The sequence below is a fragment of the Sparus aurata genome, chromosome 5 (genome assembly GCF_900880675.1).
Source record: "Sparus aurata chromosome 5, fSpaAur1.1, whole genome shotgun sequence".
Taxonomy (NCBI): Eukaryota; Metazoa; Chordata; class Actinopteri; order Spariformes; family Sparidae; genus Sparus; species Sparus aurata.
This window is the reverse complement of record NC_044191.1, coordinates 36,197,916-36,206,406: the sequence shown is the minus strand read 5'-3', so window position 1 is coordinate 36,206,406 and position 8,491 is coordinate 36,197,916.

The following is an 8,491-nucleotide window of genomic DNA, read 5'->3' as shown; positions in this document are numbered from 1 at the left end:
TTATCAGTATTGATCCACAACATCTGTTTTCACTTTATGGACTTCTCTATAATCTTGGATTTATTCTGAAATCTCAGATTTTTTTTTTACCTCTTTATGTCTAGAATAGTTATTTAAGTGAAACCATTTGAGAAGTGTTTTAAGAGCTTATCTAAGTTGGAAGTGCTAAGAACTCAGAGACCTCAGAAAAGTGTCTACAACTGTATAATTAAGACATCACAATCAATTCATACTAACATAAAATCTTAAGTTGTAAAGTAACTAGTCACTGAATCTGTCAGATAAATGTAGTAAAGTGAAAAATACAATATTTCAATATATAATAGTGTACCATAAAAGGCAAACAACAGATATGATTTTCATGTCATCAGCATTCCTACAATATGTGTCATATTACATCCTTTAATATTTATATATGCTGACTGTGATGATGATGGAGGGACAGCTGTGTTTGTGTTGACAGAACCAGGAAGTAGAAGACAAACAGAAGACTGGGAGATTTGGTTTTTCACACCAAACTCAATTAAAGTTTTTAATCGTTTTTTTGTTTTGTTTTGTTTTCTTCTGAAAAACTACAATGGACAAAGATATTATGTTTCTTCATTTTCATGGACATAATATTACTGACAGGTGTTAATTTGTGGGCCAAGTTTTCCCTCAAATAAATTGGTGTGACTTTCTCTTGGGTTAGTAAGCATCCACACAGAAACCTAAACCTTCCTCAGAGAGTCTTTTACAGTCGAACTGCCGGTCGAAGGTCTGATTAGTTACAGTGTGAATGTGAGCTGCTGTTTTTGTTTTAGTGGATCAGACGGACTTGTATATCAGTATCATTATTCATGTGAAATCTTTACATTTTAACTCCAACTACTTTGCAAAGCATACGATCAATCTTCTTGGTTCTAAATGTCTTTATCTTCACAACGACTGTCTCCCTATTCTGTGAATATCAGTATGTAGAGACTCCAAAGTTGAAGCTATTACAATAACAGGCAGATGTTCTTTTCTTCAAACTATTATTCTTGTGCAGTAATGCGATGCGAAACAAACTGTGACTGCTGTGTTTTACATCAAGTTTACAGAAATAATAAAAACTGAGTTGAAATAAAGGCAAATACATTCGCTCCTGATGCTCTGTGAGAAAGATCACGTCCTCAGTCCTAAACCACACATTTTGTTTTTGTCAATGGCTTTCAAAGTGTGACTGACCAAATCACCGGACTGGTTCTGATCCACCACAAACTACCTGGCTGGGCGACACTGCAGTCACTTGATGTTTGTCTAAACCACTCAGGACACCAGAGGCCTGTACTGCGAAGGGGGCTCAACATAGCCAGGCTTTGTGCTCATGATGCAGCTCAACAAAGCCCCAAGTCCCCAAACAGAGTTAAACGGTACTGCGACGGTGGTTATCAACTTACTTTGTAAAGTCCGGTTCTCTGCTTTGTGCTCTGCGCGCGTACATGTAAAAGGGGGCGTTTGACGTCATATTATTCTACTTCCGTGCGAAAATGGATCGATCCCGGGCCACATATTTTACTCAAGATGAGCAGATTCTTATTATGCAGGACTATGAAGAATTCAAGGACACAATCACGGCAAAAAGTAACACTGTCGCCGCCAACAGAGCGAGGGAGGGCTGCTGGCAGGAAACTGCTGACCGTGTAAATGCGTAAGTTAACAATGATTAATATTAAGATAAATATTATATTAAGCCCTTAGTGTTTTCATTTCTGAAAGCTCAACATTGTGCAACTTTTACATATTAACCCTCATCCATTTAAAAAATAAATACACTGAAGTAACAACTATCTTTTTTCATTTTTGAATGATGTCTATATTGTTTTCACATTTTACTGATCTCAGTTATAGAATGCACGTGTGTGTTTTATTGAAAGCGAGGCTGAGTGTGCGTAGGCTATAAATGTTCAGTGTTTTATTTGTATTACTGTGTCGGGATGAACAAGCAAATGTAGCGACTGTCCCTGTACAATGACAATAAAGAGCTTCCTGACAGTGAAAATAGCTCCAGCCTGTCAGATTTGTGTTTGGGCGTACACTGCCCTACAACGGGTGAAACATTGATCAGTTCATCAGTTTATTCAAGCCACATCAAAGAAATAATTAACTTTACTCATTATCTGTGACAAATAAATACTAGGTTGGCCTAATTAATATTTCATATTGCATTTTATTAAGATGTGGAAGCAGCAGTCGGACATGGCAGCAAGTTAGAGCCAAATACAAAAACATCATTCAAAGTGGTATGTAGCCAAGCTGCCCCATCATTTTGTCAGTGTGGATAACATACTGTTTCCCATTTTATTTTAATATATCACTATCTTAAGCCAACAGGAAGAAGAATGAAAAGGGGAAGATTTCATTATGCAAGCAAGTAATACTGATGATGTAGAGGGGTATGAAAGTAGCCTACATTACCAGATATTTTATAGAATCCTTCCTTAACAAGCATTGTGCTCAAATGACTTGGGAACACTACAAACACGCAACACGCAGTGTTCTTGCTCAGATTTTCTGCATCACCAACTGAATGTAAAAAGGTTCCCGTGGCAAAAAAAAATGAAGGGCTACACAAACAGTTTGCCTTACAGTGAGCGCACAGCTTCTTCAGTGGCATTCCTGACACTCGGCTCAATAAGTGAGTAAATGTACCGTATTCCCTCGGCTGAAAATCTATATCGCTCATAGAGAATTTCATCAGGAAATGCCAGCGGATCAGCGCGATCTCGAAGAAGCCCCTCACGTCGCAGTGATGCCCGAATTATTCTTGCTCCCAGGTCCACCGGGTTCTCAATGAATGGTGACGCCATCTCCGAATGATTTACACAGTGAAACAGCGGCGCTTTTATAGCCGATTTTAAGCTGAAACTCTGAACAGAACCTGGTCGGGACCAGGTTATGAGCTAAGCATGAGTTACCATGGTGATCTAGCCGGGTTAAAAGAGAGCCACCTTTGTAATACAGGGAAGCCTGGCTTTAGACTCAACATACCTGCTAACACACTAAACTGGCTTCGCAGTACAGGCCTCAGGAGTCATCGGTTTGACCCACAATACATATTCTGATGTCTTTAACAACAAACCGTTATCATGAAACAGCAGCATTAATTATCAAGTCTAGTCTATCACATCATGTTGGCTCGTGTGTGTCCGTCACTGCGTCGTAGCTTCCTCGTCTCTTTTTGTCCCACAGTCTCTGTCTTCTGTCTCAGATCATGAAGAAGATCTTAATGCAACTTCATTCAACTCCACCTGCTGATGTTATTCATGTTTCAATATTACAGCTCGCCCGATTAAAGACTATAACTGTATAGATGATTAAAATAATATGTACATATCCTCACAGTCACAGATGATTTGCATTGAGCTGATCTGGTTCATCATGAAACCTGATTTTACACTGATTCATAACTAACGGACTGAAAACTGTAAAACCTGATCTGAGAGCAGTTCTTTCTGTCCATCCATCATCGAACGTACAATAAATACAACAGTTACGATCTTACAATGATGTTAATCAAAGTACCTTAAATAAAAGTTGATGATTGACTCACAGCAGTTTGAGTTCTACTTGCACTGAGCGTAACTAAACAATAAAACTCAGTTAGACTCTAATTAAACAGACCTTTGACCGATTTCAGATCCTGATACACACCGAGCTGTTTGTTAATCTCGACTAAGTCATACACAAATAACACTGAAGTGAAAACTCCCACAGGAGGAAACAGCTGAAAATATTTTGTGTCCGTAATAAAAATGAATTTGGTGCTTTTGAATGTTATTTCTAACAGTAACCAGGATGCTGGTTATCTGCTCGTGTCAGATGATTTGGACTGAGCTGCGAGCTGAACTTAGATGTTTCTGTTCATATTTTAGTATATATCACTGAAACCAGGAAGGAATTTCAGAGCTATGGTTTTTGATTTTATGAAACATGGCCAATATATTGCCTTTAAGTGTCTGGTGTGAGTTTTCTATTTGGCTGATGATAATGATCATAATATTAAGTTTCAAGTGGTTATTCTACAGTGAGTTGCAGGTCAAAGGTCTGAGTCACTGCAGTGTGAATGGATCCCTGACAAGTTTGGATGGATCACATTCCTAAAAGCAATGAGGGGAATTATTTCTAACCATGCAATGATGCTTCCAGATAACAGCTTTCCTCCCTTTCTCTGAAAATCCATGTGCAGAGATTTTAAACCTGCTGTAAATTCAGGAAAAATCACAACTAACTTTCTTGCTCATGTTTGGCTGTGTGTCATAGGATTCATCTCCTCTGGAGTCTGGCACAGGATTGGAAATTAACCTTGAGCTCAAAGTCTGAGAGGGTGTTTCTATAACACATCTGATTATAGAATCCAACCAGGCTCACCAATCCCTCCCGACACACCTTCTGTACGTGTCAGTTATCTCTGTGAAGTTGGTAAATTCCTTTATTGGAGGAAAATAACGGCACAACAAGTTCTGGTAAGAAGTTTCTGCGTTATTAAATTTCAACTTACTTACTTACTTGACACTCTGTGTTGGGATTAACTACTGAAACTAATTAGTGATGTGCGTTAACTCTACAGGTCCAGTGATCAGATGGACCTGTCACAGCTTCAAACTCGAGGGAATTTATTCTCACTTTTCATAAACACAAAAACACTCAATGACAATTCAAGATAACAGCATCAACTTCAGGTTTGTGCACCATGTTCACTGTGAGACTTCTTCAATTCTCTAATTCTGATCAATCTATACTGGAGTAAATAAAGAAATCATTGTGCTAGTGTTTAAAGTAAAAGTTCAATGAGGGAACAAAAAACCCTGAACTTACTGATCAGAAAACTGATAATTATCACTGAGTAATCTCTCCGTCATACAACTATTACAGTATGTCGGTGACATTAGTTCTTATAATAACGTTCTTATAGCAGCTCCTCCAGTTAAATCTCTCTCTCTGGTGGGTTTTCTTGCAGGTGACAGTATGGCTGAAGCATCTGGTGAGTCCTGTCAAGCTTTATATCAAACATTATGTATTAATATAAACAGTTGTTGTCTGATCGCAGCTGTTTAATTTCTGAGTACAAAGAGGATTTCTAGCTTTAAACAGAGATACTGCTGATGCACAGGAAATGATTTAAAACACGTCACAGTGAACCTCTCCTGTTACCTCGAGTACATCCAGCGGTTTGATCACATCTGTCTGACCCATTATTCAGCAGTCATTACTACATTATAACAAAGTAGTCATGATTCAAACTACACCCATGCTTAAACCTGGACTCAAATCTGCTTCTGTGGCAGTTCCTGCTACTGAAGACGTCTCCAGGATCGTTTACATTCAGAGCATTTATCACACGCTTTTGTCCAGAGTGACTTACAGTAAGTCATTCACACACTGATAGTGGCGGCTGCCATGCAAGCTGCCGACCAGAACATCAGGACCAGTCTGGGGTTCAGTATCTTGCCCAAGGACACTTCGACATGCAGACCAGGGGAATCGAACCAGTGACCTTCTGTTAACAAGACACTGGCTCTACCTCTGAGCCACAGCCGCCCTTCATCACATGCACACACACAGAGCCTGACAAGATGTGTCACAGATGGTAATAATAACTGTGAATGTACCAAGAACCACATTTCTCAACTAACCAGCTAAGTCCTAAAAATGTATCTGAAGCATCGCAAACCAGACAGTGCGTTTACATGATGCTCTAGAAAACTGAATTACTGTGTTAGTCCGACTATGATGGGATCTCTAAGATGCATGTATACACCTTAGTCTGACTAAAACCGGACCGGATCAGATTTCTCATAGTCGGATTAAAACACCCAGATTATTGATTGATAGTCGCATTACTCCTGCATGTATACGTTCCATCAGATTGGATTTGGATTTTGCGTTCTGCACAGGCACGAGATTTCTTTCCTGGGTCTGTGAGCCGGAAGTAGAAGGACGGCGGCGTCTTTCCTCCGAAATCACCGTAACAAAGAGAGAAAGAGCTCCATTGTGCATCTAGTTTGTGTAATTATCATGTGCACCATATATGAAGTGTACAAAGATGTAGCTTCGTCTCGCTCTTCGTACGCCATCTTTCTGGAATGTCGAGGCAGTTTGTTGTTGCTGGTGACGTAAAGAGGTCAGCCGGAGGTGTTTCTGTTACCACTAGTTGAAATGGGTACAGCGCCACCTAGTGTACCGGGTATGACATGCTCCGGACAATAATCTGATTTTCTCATTGGCATGTATACTCGGATAATTGCAGTTGTCTGATTGAGCAGCAGAGTCAAACTATGGCTGTAATCTGACTAAACTGTGCATGTAAACGCACTGAGTGATTCCAGGAGATTCACCTGGAGAGTTCCTTTATATAATAAATTGAAGTTGGGGAGCTGAGGGACCAAACTTGAAAAAGTAGGTCTCCCTTAGTTTTAGTCAGCTCAGGTTTTGATTAGCTGCTCTTAGTTTCCTCTGCTGTAAGGCTTTAAAAGTTACTTTAAAGGTTTATTGTTTAATGCTAATCAAAAACGCTTTTTGTCAAATTAGTTGTATATCTCTGTTTGCTCCGCTGGCTGTCTGGTCTTCACACTCACTCCTTGCTCTGTAAATGAAAACACAACACAGTGGATCGGAGCGGGTCACACCATTCATTACAGACAATCAACAATAGGGGGTTGAGTGTAAGACAAACTATACCTTTAAAATAAATCATAGCCAGACCGTGAATACCCTTTTAATTAATCAATAAAATGTCCAAATATGTTCTGTAAGCAACAAGTCCAGTGAAGCTAAAATTGGAATGACATGACAGGAGTTCCTAGACTTTGTTAAAGTCAGGCTGAAATACAAAATGCCTTTTTTCAGATCACATCCACAGTCATGTTGTGCACCTATCAGCCACAAAACACCTGAGGCGAGTCCTTTAATAACTTACGCAGTCAAAACCGTATCAGCAGTGCAACAGTGAAACCAAATGTTGTGTTTCTGAATACGTCCAAGAGGTAACATGTACTGTAAGAATAAATCTGGTCCCAGTATAGATCCTTGGGCAGTCCACAAGCAATGCTAGCTGTTAATTTGAAATCCTGGACAGAGCAGCACTCAGAGTCTGTTTCTGTCCTCTGCTGCTTTATAAATCAGCTCCGTCAGTTTTCAGAGATGTTCATAATCATTGTTGGAAGACTGGACACCGATAACATAACTGACATCAATCATATCTATTATCATCCAGTCATGTCCACATCTGTGTGCATAATTTGGTCTTTACTTTTCTGTCTGTATGTAAATGCACGGCACTCGGCACTAAAACATCGTTAGCTTGAATGTTTACATGAGGGCAGAGAGCAGAAACAGTAGCAGTGGATTTGCAGCATCTTATGGTATAAGTAATGAAACTTGTTACCACAACAGGCTCATTTAAAGCTCTCTGTCAGCGATGGCTTCTCTTAAGATCTGCTGACTTCAGCCGCTGCGCTGTGCAATTAATCTGTTAACATCCAGGGTTCTCCCCAGAAATTTTGAGTGTAGCGGCGCACCGCCAGTCCGCGGGGGGGGGGGGAGACACGGACGTACGGACAGACGGTCATCAACTCCGTCAGCCGGGGGACGGACTGACGCTCATCGCCGTCACCCGGGAGCTCCTAGCCGTCAACCGGGGGACGGACGGACGGACGCTCGTCACTGTCATGCGCGGAGTATAGCGGCGCTGACCTAGCGGTATAGCGGCGCAGCGCCGCTGTTCCACCGTCTGGGGAGAACCCTGTGGTAAGCATGATTTGATAGCCATACTCCTGCTGCTTTGAACGGAGTCATGTGGAGGTGTGGCTGTGGTAGGATCCACAACAGAACACCAGCAGACCACCTGCCTCTTAACAGAATGTGCACGAAAGTGTAAAATAAATAAAATTGACGCCATTGTTCCCAACTTTAACTTAGTGAAAGTAATTAATTTTCTCAAAAAATCTACTCAGGTAAGAGTTAAAATATTTAAAAAGTACCATTTACCAAAAAAAGTTACTCATGTACATAAATATAAGTCGTTACTACGAACCTCTGCTGCTCTGTTTACGTCCTGGGTCTTTGACTTGTAAAATACCAGTCTATTAGAAAGTATGTGTAATGAAATTAAATAATGAATTTACACATGGTTACATTTCTGTTTCCTTACAGTGTCAGATGATGAGCAACCAATCAAGCGCCGCAGCAGCTATGAATTACTGCCACCTTCTAGTAAGTAAAACTGGATCAAGTCAGAGTATTTTAATAATATTTCTCTCTGTTGTGGATCTGAAACTCACACAGTCTTGAGCCACGAACATGAGGACCAAGCTAGCAAAAAAAAATTGGGGGTGCAACATTTCTTCAGTATCTTCCTGTCAAATGTTTTTGCTTCAGAGTCTAATGCAAATTTTGATACTTCATATCTAATTAATAAATGGAATAAATTGACTAAGAGATACAAACTTGAGCAAAAAAAGAACGAGGT